The sequence below is a fragment of the Leuciscus leuciscus genome (assembly GCF_965113295.1).
Source record: "Leuciscus leuciscus genome assembly, chromosome: 11".
Taxonomy (NCBI): domain Eukaryota; kingdom Metazoa; phylum Chordata; class Actinopteri; order Cypriniformes; family Leuciscidae; genus Leuciscus; species Leuciscus leuciscus.
In genome coordinates this window covers 31367149-31378287 of record NC_138735.1, presented here as the reverse complement: position 1 = coordinate 31378287, position 11139 = coordinate 31367149, and the positions used below count along the sequence as shown (strand labels likewise).

The 11139-nt window shown below is 37.2% G+C and overlaps 3 long non-coding RNA genes across 3 annotated transcripts in view; 2 read left to right on the top strand and 1 right to left on the bottom strand.

Annotated features, from left to right (window-relative positions):
* Positions 1-1221: 1221 nt before the first annotated feature.
* LOC309509009 overlaps positions 1222-11139 on the top strand; it is a 19424-nt gene continuing 9506 nt past the window's right edge. The window contains exon 1 of the long non-coding RNA XR_014209771.1: positions 1222-1284. This is a non-coding gene — a long non-coding RNA (uncharacterized lncRNA). The remainder of the gene's footprint in view (positions 1285-11139) is intronic.
* On the top strand, positions 4765-5672 carry LOC309509654. The gene is made up of 2 exons (XR_014209976.1): positions 4765-5386; positions 5417-5672. It is a non-coding gene; the product is annotated as an uncharacterized lncRNA (long non-coding RNA).
* Positions 5528-6271, bottom strand: LOC309509655. The gene is made up of 2 exons (XR_014209977.1): positions 6110-6271; positions 5528-6074 (listed from the first exon to the last, which is right to left on the bottom strand). It is a non-coding gene; the product is annotated as an uncharacterized lncRNA (long non-coding RNA).

The window sequence follows — 11139 nt, the reverse complement described above, 5'->3', positions numbered from 1 at the left end:
TCACAAAAAATTGCAATGAGTCTCTCAACCAGAGGCCCCAGCTCGTCTGTGTCAGCAGGGAGTGAAGAAACTACAATGAATGAAGAAACTACATAGGCCTACTGACTTTACATTTATACTGACAACCACATCTCTGCCCTTTCTTTCTTTCTTTCTTTCTGGCAATTACAAATAAACCTATGCAAAAGAGCAGCCATTTATATACTCATTTCTGATTACAATGTAGTCTATTACCTGTGGTGAACACTATTAAAAAATTCATACTGTATGTAAAACTGTGGGAATTCGACAGGGGTGGGTGTTGTGAGGTTTTGGTGTTCTCGGACTTTGTGTGCAGCCGTGTGCGAGCACAAAACCTCACAGCACCTGCCCCCTGTCGGTGATTGGTTGAAACACTATTTATTTGGGTTTTGAGTGGTTGGTGAAACCAATTGTTTTTGTGTGCAGATCTCAGAGCCTAGGCTGCAGAGACGCGTTTTTTTGACAGCATGCTTATGGGGCGGGCAGCTAGCGGATCGTTAGGAAAGATTAGATGAATGTGATCATTTATGTTTGGGCCTGAAATCACTGATACAACCTTTAAACACATTTGACAAGCTACTTGATAAAAATCAACTACCGGTCAAGAAGACTGATTGTCTAACGCTATTTTCCCACTTATCTGTGCTCTTTTATTCTTTCATGTTAACTGAAGTGAATAATGCACTATTTTAACTTTAATCAACAAGTAATTGATCATGACATTCTCACCTTATTCCAAAAGAAATCGCTGATCCAATGCTGAGCTAGTGAATGTCTAAACTAGTTGATGCACAAAATCAATATCGATAAGGAGGTTGACTGGCAAAAAGTATTTTATGTATTTTGAAAATACAAAAATACTCATCTTAAATGTATTTAAATACAAATACAAAATACTGTGTGGAAAAATGTATTTAAATACAAATACAAAATAGTATTTTGTATTTCAAATACGTATTTTAAATACATGTATCTGAAATACTGCCCATCCCTGCCTGCGTGTGACAGTCTGACATGAAATAAAGCCCATGAGTCTTTGATGTAACTCTTCGGTCACGGTCGGGTGTCAGATAAGGTACCAAAATTCATAGTGCAATGGCGCCATCTTTTGGACACAACAGTGTTTTTCTCCAATATTTGTCATGGCCAATAAATACAGGTGTCACCCTCAGGGCAAAATCATCATATAGTTTTGGACACACTTTTGCTCATCTCAGCTCGTCATCTCAGCTCTCTCTCTCTGGGTCATCAAAATGCAAAACAGTGAGTATTTTTCTCTATATAATTCATTTATGCTGCTACAGTAATATGATTTTAAAATCTACAATATTGATTATGCTATGCTGTTTTTAAACCATATCACAAGTAGTATAATTCATTAATGTTTTAAACATGCATATATTGTTTATACATAATTCATTAGTGTTTTAAACATGTTATTGGTAATTTTATCTGCTGATACAGATATTTTTATCTACTATATTCATTTATCATAAAGTATGATGTTTAAAAATCTGCAACATTTATTATGCTATGCAGTTTTAATCCATATCAGTTTTAAATCATATCACAAATTATTTTTATACCTGCTGTAACTAAAATCTACATTACTCTTTTAATCATTAATTCTTCGGTATAGTGTTTTAAACATTTTTATTTAAAAAACATAATCTCTGTCAGGCAGTATGCAATTTATTCATTAGTCTTTTAAACACGCATGCATTATTGTTTTAACCATTATGCTATTGCATTGTTTCATCTGAAAGATTTAGATATAGAACAGTTTAATATAAATGTTTTATCAGGATTGTTCTATCTGCAATGCTGTTTTATTTCAAACATAATTTGTGACAGACACAAGTTATTATCAAAAGACATGGCTGAGTCCCAATTCGCCTACTTATACTACGACCTAAAAGTATGCACTTTTTTTGTGATGAAAAAGTACATACTTGTGAGTGTGTAGCAAAAGAGTATGCACGTTCTGGGACATACTTCGATGACGTCATGCAACGTAAACGAGAACGTGGTTGCCTAGTTACGCACACCGCGACTGTTAACAAAACATTTTACATTTCATTCATTCTTATATATCCAATATAATTTTATTTACTATTCCCATCTTTTTTTCCACAATACATTTACAATGTGTTTTACCAAATTGAGGAGTGAAGCAGGGCGTCGTCGTAGATCAACCAAACGCAGGTCGTTTGTGAGGCGGCTGGTTCTGACGTTCATGTGCAATGTGTCAGTAAGGGTAAAATCTTTCCGTGGCAGGGGCAGCTGCTACCGGCGCCTGTCACTCGACCTGCCACCGCTATATGCGCCTGTCACTCGACCTGCCACCGCTATATGCGCCTGTCACTCGACCTGCCACCGCTATATGCGCCTGTCACTCGACCTGTCACGGGTATACTCGCCTGTCCCGCGACCTGTCACTGGTATACTCGCCTGTCCCGCGACCTGTCACGGGTATATGCGGTTGTCCCGCGACCAGTCACGGCTATACTCGCCTGTCCCGCGACCCGTCACGGCTATATGCGACTGTCCCGCGACCCGTCACGGCTATATGCGACTGTCCCGCGACCTGTCACGGGTATACTCGACTGTCCCGCGACCTGTCACGGGTATATGCGGCTGTCCCGCGACCTGTCACGGGTATATGCGGCTGTCCCGCGATCTGTCACGGCTATACTCGCCTGTCACTCGACCCGTCACGGCGCCAGAGATTTTTTAACGCATGTGCTGGGGGTGCTAGATCATTGACAGGGGGAGCTGTAGCCTATATAAATGAGCAAAACTTGCCCACTAAATATTTAATATTCAATTATTTTAATGACCACAATTAAAGTTTTAATTGTATTAAATTGAACAAGCGCAACATTCTGCATTCAATCAAATATAAAATATGTATTAATAATAATAATAATGTTATTTCAACATAATATCTCCTTATTCCGACATAATATGTGTGCGTGCAACAAGCAAGATTTTTATTAATAAACTAGTGCTGCAAATATGAAGTTGACGATCGCCATATTCGTAGTGAACGCGCCAATTAGGCCTAGAGAGAAATGCACATAATGGATTACATAATCATAGAGGAGCCTTCTTTTCCTTTTGAATTATTTCGTTTAAAGACATTTCAAGCTTTGTGTATTTGATGTATTTCTCATGTCTGTGTGAGGCATACACTGAGTTTCGTTAAGTTAGGATGAGATGCGCTCCAGTTAACGTGCAATGCAGTGACCGCGCGGGCGCCTCCATGATTATAGTGTCCGTTATATTTCTTACTTCTTAAATCCAGGCAATTGGTTGATGAAAAATTGATTAAAATTTAAATACAAAACGAAATTCACTTTAAAGAAAGGCTTTCTACAAAACAAAATGTAGCCTAATGAAGTCAAAATCATGTCTGACCCGCTCCATGTGTCTCGATATATGGCGCATATCTTACTCGTGCTGTTCACTTTTCTTAAATCAACATAAATGGAAAAACATAATACTATAATATTTTAACAAATATGAAACTAAATCCGCTTATTTAATGGCTACAACAGTATAGTAGGCATATAGACTCTCTATTTGTACAAATTGCTGTACATTCATTTAGCCTAATTCTGAATTTTGCACGTCAAGTTGAAAGACATTTGTTCAAATCAATGGATAATTGTGCGTGCATTTATTAATCATTATGATACTAAAATCATAACAAAGTAGGCTATGCTATGTACAAAAATCAGATATGATCGCAACGTTTAATTACACGTTAAGCATTTTCCTCCCATAGAAAACCATTATAAGAACGTTTAATGTGGCTTAATGCAGATTAGAATGTCCCCATTATGTCGAAATAACGATACATTATGTCAAAATAAGACTTCTTATGTCGAAATAACGAGATATTATTTCTTAAAAATGCGGTTCAGAGCTTCCATAGAATACAGCCAAAATATAATTGCTTCCAGAAATTATTTTTGGGGGTGCTATCGGGGTGCTTTGGTCTTTCTTGGGGGTGCTGAAGCACCTGCTAGCCTACCACCCACGGTCACGGGTATGCGGCTTACCCGCGACCCGTCACCTACTCCTGTCACTCGACCTGTCACGGCTATATTCGCCTGTCACTCGACCTGTCACATATACGCGCCTGTCCCGCGACCCGCCATCACGGCTACGGTCCCGCGACCCGTCACGGCTATGCGCGCCTGTCACTCACGGTTAAATAAAGATGTCTTGGGCTAGTTGTAATTCTACATGTAGCCTACGCAATATAGTAGTAGGCTAGGCTTAGCCTAATAATAATTATAATAATACCAATAATAATATGATGCTCATATTGATGATATATAAATAATCAATCAATAATGATGATAATAATAATAATAATAATAAATAATAATAATCATAGGCTATATCAAGCCAACTTCGCATGCTATCTTAAGGTAAACTTGCACTAGCTACTGTTGGACTGAGACGTTAGTCACGGCCAAGCTATTGTAGCCTATTTTGTAATTCAAAGGATATTCAAAAGATTTCAAGACAGAAAGATTTCAAAATCACATCGATTTCGTAACTGCGCCACCTATTGGTCGAAAGTGAAAGACTACCATTTACCATCTTAAGTTAGGCTACTGTATGATTTTTCAGCCATTTGCCCAAAATCCTCTAATTGCTGGTTGCAGTTGGTCTGTTGGCATGTCTTCTCGTCTGCTTTTCAAATCTTGCCTAAACAGTGTTACATTTTAACAGAGGTGGGAGTAAGTCACACTTGTGCAAGTCACAAGTAAGTCTCAAGTCTTAACCTTCAAGTCTCAAGCAAGTCTGAGTCAATTTTGTGAAAAGCAAGTCAAGTCAAGTCAAGTCACTGCTTTATGTCAAGCAAGTCAAGTCAAGTCGTAGCTTGGGTCACAAGTCACTGGCAAGTCATACAAACGTTTGATGATTTCACTGAATTTACATATTAAAATAAGTTAAAACTACATAAGCTGTGGACTATGGTTTTATTTGCAACATTTTTTTTAAAATATGCATTTCCACATACAGCTGAGTGGTTACTACAATAATAAAAAAAAATAAAAAAAAAAATAAAAAAAACTACATAGCCTAAAATGTAAATGTAACTGAAATTAGGCCAACATTAAAGCATGAAAAATAAATATGCCTCAAACATTGCACAAGACCATTAAAATGTATTAAACAATTCACAATTTAAGTATAATGGTTCCTATGGCATTCTTCAAACTGGCATCCCCTTTATGGAACATGAACACATCCCAACAAGTTAGATCTTTCCTTTTTAACAAAAGAATAACAAGAAAAAAACAGTAATAATTGAATTGACACAAAACTTACACCTGTCAATCAGGTGGACACAAAACTTACACCTGTCAATCAGGTGGATTGACTATTGTACATTATTAATCTGTGTGAGTGAGTGATTTATTAATATTTGTGAATGAATGTGTGTGCATGTGTATGTGTGAAAAGTGTATTGTTTGCATGTCCATGGTTGTGTTTGACTGTGTGTGTGTGTGTGTGTGTGTGTGTGTGTGTGTGTGTGTGTGTGTGTGTGTGTGTGTGTGTGTGTGTGTGTGTGTGTGTGTGTGAGAGAGAGAGAGAGAGAGAGAGAGAGAGAGAGAGAGAGAGAGAGAGAGAGGTGATTTGATTGAGTGTGATTGATTCATTAATATTTGTGAGTGAATGTGTGTGCGTGTGTATGAGTGAAGAGTGTACTGTTTGTTTGCATGTGTGCATGGTTGTGCTTGCAAGTTTGAATTTTTGTTTTGTGTATTTGTGTATGCATGGTTCGGTTCGAAAGTCTGTATGTTTTTTTTCTTTGTGTGTAGGTGTCTTTTTACAATCTTTTAGTGGTATTAACTAGCGATTTCTTTTTACTTACTCTATGCCCTATATACTAGCGGTATAAGCTAAACAGTTTTTAGAGATAAAACTCTTTACATTCGATTATCATGAAAACAAATCCCAGAGAACGGTAGACTGTACCAATGCATTATTAATTATTATTAAATTACAGTTAATTTTTTGTTATATTTCTTTTAACATTCAAGTCAACCCTGGGATAGCATACTATATTGGTAGCATATAACTAGACAGTACAAAGGGATGCATGCAGGTAAGAAAAACTGGAATATGGCATATTTTAACATATTTTAACCCGATTTTCATTTTCAAGAAAATATTTTTTCTCTGTGCTTTTGAATGTAATGGATTATTCAGATCATTAAAAAAATCATTAATCCAAGGCACTCTAATATTATTAAAAAATATATAGAAAGCCTTTATTTCATCATGGCTTTAATATTTTAAAATCAGGTGACAAGTACTTGCACAACTATGCGTTGTGGCTAATGAGCCTTTGTCAGGGTGTGTGACCAAAGCCCCTTTCACACAGAGATTCCGGAAAATACACGGATAAAGTCTCAAGTCATGAATATCAAGTCAAAGTCAAGTCAAGTCTTTTATTAATATTTGTCAAGCAAGTCTCAAGTCCTAAAATTTGCGACTTAAGTCTGACTCGAGTCAAGTCATATGACTCGAGTCCCCCATCTCTGCATTTTAATGACCAAAAAAAAAAAAAAAAAAAAAACCTTCAGAATCGGGATGCGGTTTCCAGGTCAACTTTGTTTTTTAACAGTAACTTCGGGTCACGTGACACACAAACAGTGGTTCGACTTCGAGTGAGAGGCGCATTTAACGCTCATGGGACGCAAGGCAGATGCATACAGCTGTGACGAGTCGAATGGTAAGCGCTTAAAGCCGTGACGGGTCGCGGGACAGCCGCGTATAGCTCTGACGGGTCGCTGGACAGGCGCGTATAGCTGTGACGGGTCGAGTGACAGGCGCGTATAGCCGTGACAGGTCGAGTGACAGGCGCGTATAGCGGTGGCAGGTCGAGTGACAGGCGCATATAGCGGTGGCAGGTCGAGTGACAGGCGCATATAGCAGTGGCAGGTCGAGTGACAGGCGCCGGTGGCAGCTGCCCCTGCCACGGAAAGATTTAAAGTTTATAGTGTAACTATTGTTTAACGTATTTTATACTTAATCTTATACTTATGTATAATACTTAAATACCCCGATGAAAATGAACCATGCTTTTACTATAGTAAAAGTGTAGTAACCATGTTTCTTTGGTTGGACTGATAAAGTTAACATTTGTACAGCCACAGTATTACTACAAATAAGTCAGACAGAAACATCAAAAGAAATACATAAAAAAGACACTTGCATGACTCTGTACTAGAGCCTTTTTATTTATTGTTTTGTAGCCTGCAATGAGGCGCTCAGTATCTTCATCGGACCCTACAAGATAAACACGGTACTTTTTTGGCACAACATAAACCCATTAATATTACGAGACAATAAAATATAACTTTAATTAGGGTTAGACATTTGAATTCTTACACTTAAAAACTGAGGGCGCATCTCCGCTGCTGCATCCGACTGCCATGTCTACATCACCGCAAAGCTCCTCCCTCCCGCACGCAATGGGTTGTGGGCAATATTAGCCGTTAGAGTGTGCATTGATCTGCACTTCGAATTCTAACCGGAAATAGTAGACCATCCGGGTATCTTTGGAATACTCATTTCAACATACTACGATTTGGGACGTACTAATTCTAGTTTCGCATACTATTTAGGACGGATAGTATGCGAATTGGGACTCAGCAATATTCTAACCACGGCTTTTATTTTGAAACCACGTGCCATCCGCTGTCTTTTCGTAGCATGCTTCGCTGCTCTTAACATGCTGTTTTATGATCAATATCAATTCTGTTTGGCGTGTATATGTTTTCAGAAAAATATATATTGTGTTTGTCGTGTATATGTTTTTCAGAAAACAATATAATGTCGTGCGTTTTCACCATTGCGTCAACCATGGGCTTTTATTATGAAAAGACTGACAGGAAGTGTCCAGTGGTTGCTTAGCTGCTAAGCAGCTTGCTACAATTCTGTTTACTATGTATATTTGATCAATTCTGCTTACATTAAATCGATGTTTTGCCATCGCGTTATCCATGTCTATTTATTAAGACGGCGCTACGGAAGCCCTGAAACGCAACGTAAAAAAAAAAAATCCGTAAAAAAAAAAAAAAAGAATTCTAGTATTTCGAGATTAAAGTAGAAACGTTTCGAGATTAAAGTCGAAACGTTTCGAGATTAAAGTCGAAACGTTTCGAGAATAAAGTCCAAACATTACCAGAATACAGTCTTCTGTAGAAGTTGCGTGTGTGTGCATTCATAACGGCGCGCGTCCACTGGTGCATAGGGTGTGTTTCTAATTCTGAATTGTGTGTGTGTGTGTGTGTGTCTGTGTAAAGAAATGAACTTGTGAAGTCGAACTGCCTCGGACATGGATCTACACAAAATAGTAGCTTTTTACTTTTATCTGGACTTTCATCAAAAAGAAAATTCGACAGGTGCCAATCTAACATGCATTATCATGGCATTGCCTATAGACGAGCACAGACTCCGCCGAGATAGGTTCACAATCTGGTCGAAGCTTTATGTGGCAGTGTTTTTGATGTGTTTTCGTGCTCGTCTATAATAGGCAACACTATCTGGGTCGAGAACACTTAACAGTAACCGTACTGATTCCCTCTTCACCGTTCTGGATACATTTTAAGTGCATCATTCTGTATCCAATCATTTGGCCGGATCCCGTGATTTCCTCAAATATAATAACCACTGGTGGTGGTTGAGGAGAGATTCCCTGAAATGATTGTAAAGCGCTTTTAAGTGTAGGCCTACAGTAAACATATGAAAGCGCTATATAAATGCCTCATTCATGCATTCATTCATTCATAAAGCTGGATATCGTGATCCAGTCTGAAAAGTGTTTTCGCCTGTAGGCTAAAGTCTATTTCGGCGCAGTATATTTTATAACGTCCTATAGCCTAATGCCATGTTGGTAGACCTGTAGATGTTCCTTTTGTTGGAAGGCAAGATAAAAGTAAAGCTATTATTTTGTGTAAATCCAGTTTACACACACACACACACGCACGCACACGCGCATGAATGCCTGTGGCAAACTTAGGTCAGGTTGGTTTTATATTCACACATTCGCACTTTTTTGCTTAAAAACTGTCTCAATAACAAGCGCAATAAAGCACATTTTTGCAAAATAAAAGCAGCTATATGATCTTAAGGACAAAAATTGGTGAACTACAACACTCTCCACAATCGATCAAAATGGGCAAATATTGTTTTAATGGCATACAAATTCAGTTGAACATTCAATGTGTGTGGTAAAGAAGATAGGGACCGTCTAAAAAGTTCTATTTTTTTTTTCATTGTGTGCAAACAGACAACTACATTTTTGCAAAGTACAGATGTACCAGCAAATCTCTCTCACATTATGTGTTCTAATGCTATTGATTGTACTTTAGCAACAATAAAAAGTGCATTATAATGATTGTATTTAGGAAACCTGCCTCACTGTACATAATGTACATAACTATTTTTAGAATAAAATTACATTAATTCACCAAAGGGATTTTTTACTATCCGAAGGTTGTAGCATGTTCCTAGTGACCACACTGATTACTACAGGTGAAATTTTGACTAAAACTCCCTTACTGTACGTACAGTTGACAAAAATGTTTTTAAAAAAATTTACTGTAATTCACCCTAAGTATTTTTTCGTGTTCCAAAGGCTATAGTGCTTTCCTACTGACCAGACTTACTACAGGTGAAATTTTGACAAAAAGTCCCTTACTGTACGTACAGTTGACAAATATGTTTTTTTTTTTTTATTACTGTAATTCATCCTAAGTATTTTTTCGTGTTCCAAAGGCTGTAGTGTTTTCCTACAGACCAGACTGACTTACTACAAGTGAAATTTTGACAAAAAGTCCCTAACTGTACCTACAGTTGACAAATGTTTTTTTTTTTTTTAATTACTGTAATTCACCCTAAGTATTTTTTCGTGTTCCAAAGGGTGTAGTGCTTTCCTAGTGACCAGACTGACTTACTACAGGTGAAATTTTGACAATACCTCCCTTACTGTACAATTATCAAATATGTTTATGTAATGAGCATATTATTACATGTTTATTACATATGTTTATGAAATAAACTGTAAATCACCTATAGTCTTTTTTTATATATATCCCAAAGGGTGTAGTGCTTTCCTAATGACCAGACTGACTTACCACAGGTGAAATTTTTACTATAACTCCCTTACTGTACGTACAATTATCAAATAAGTTGATGAAAATATTACTGTAATTTACCTAAAGTATTTTTTCATGTCCCAAAGGCTGTAGTGCTTTCCTAGTGACCAAACTGACTTACTACAGGTGAAATTTTGACAATACCTAATAAGTATTATTAGTATTATTTTTTTTATTTTTTTTAAGGTTGTAGTACATTAATAGGGGCTACATTATTATTAACAGTAGTGACTGAACCTGTACGCATTGGTGCAGCAAATCTGACAGATAATGAACAGCAAGATCATGGAGGCATTCAAGATACTGTACAGTGCACTGTTTTATTTCTATTATCTTTCTAATTGTTCATGGAATACCACTGGGATTATACATAAAAGTTGTAATTAATTCCTTGTGGTTAGAGTAATATTTCAATTTCACCTCTTCAAAATGTTGCTGTTATTGATCCTCTCTTGGTTTAAGTTGTTCTGACATTCGGACCCTGAATTTAGGCACGTCGTGACCTTCCACACTTGTAGTGATTGTAATGAATAGTAATTGGACCAATTTTTGAGTCTGTAGGACCAACTCTATAGCGCCACCACCAGTTCAAAAATGCAACATTAAAAGGGTTATAGCTTTTGAACCCTTTGATGTAGATGTGAATGTAAATAGATGTAAAATGAAACTTAGTACACCTGATTCCACTCATTATGGTAATCACAATCAGTATCTTACAATAAGACTCTGCCCATTACATTAGTGGCCATTTTGAAAAGTACAGTGTTCAATTTTTTGTGCTACTCCTCATTCAAATTTTGTTCAATTTTTCAGAAAATTGGCTCAGATGATCTTTGGACCGAGCCACACAGAAGTGACTGAACAGATTTTAGATTTTTGCTACCGTTCCCGATATATTTTTCTCCAAATTTGACCTGTATTTGTT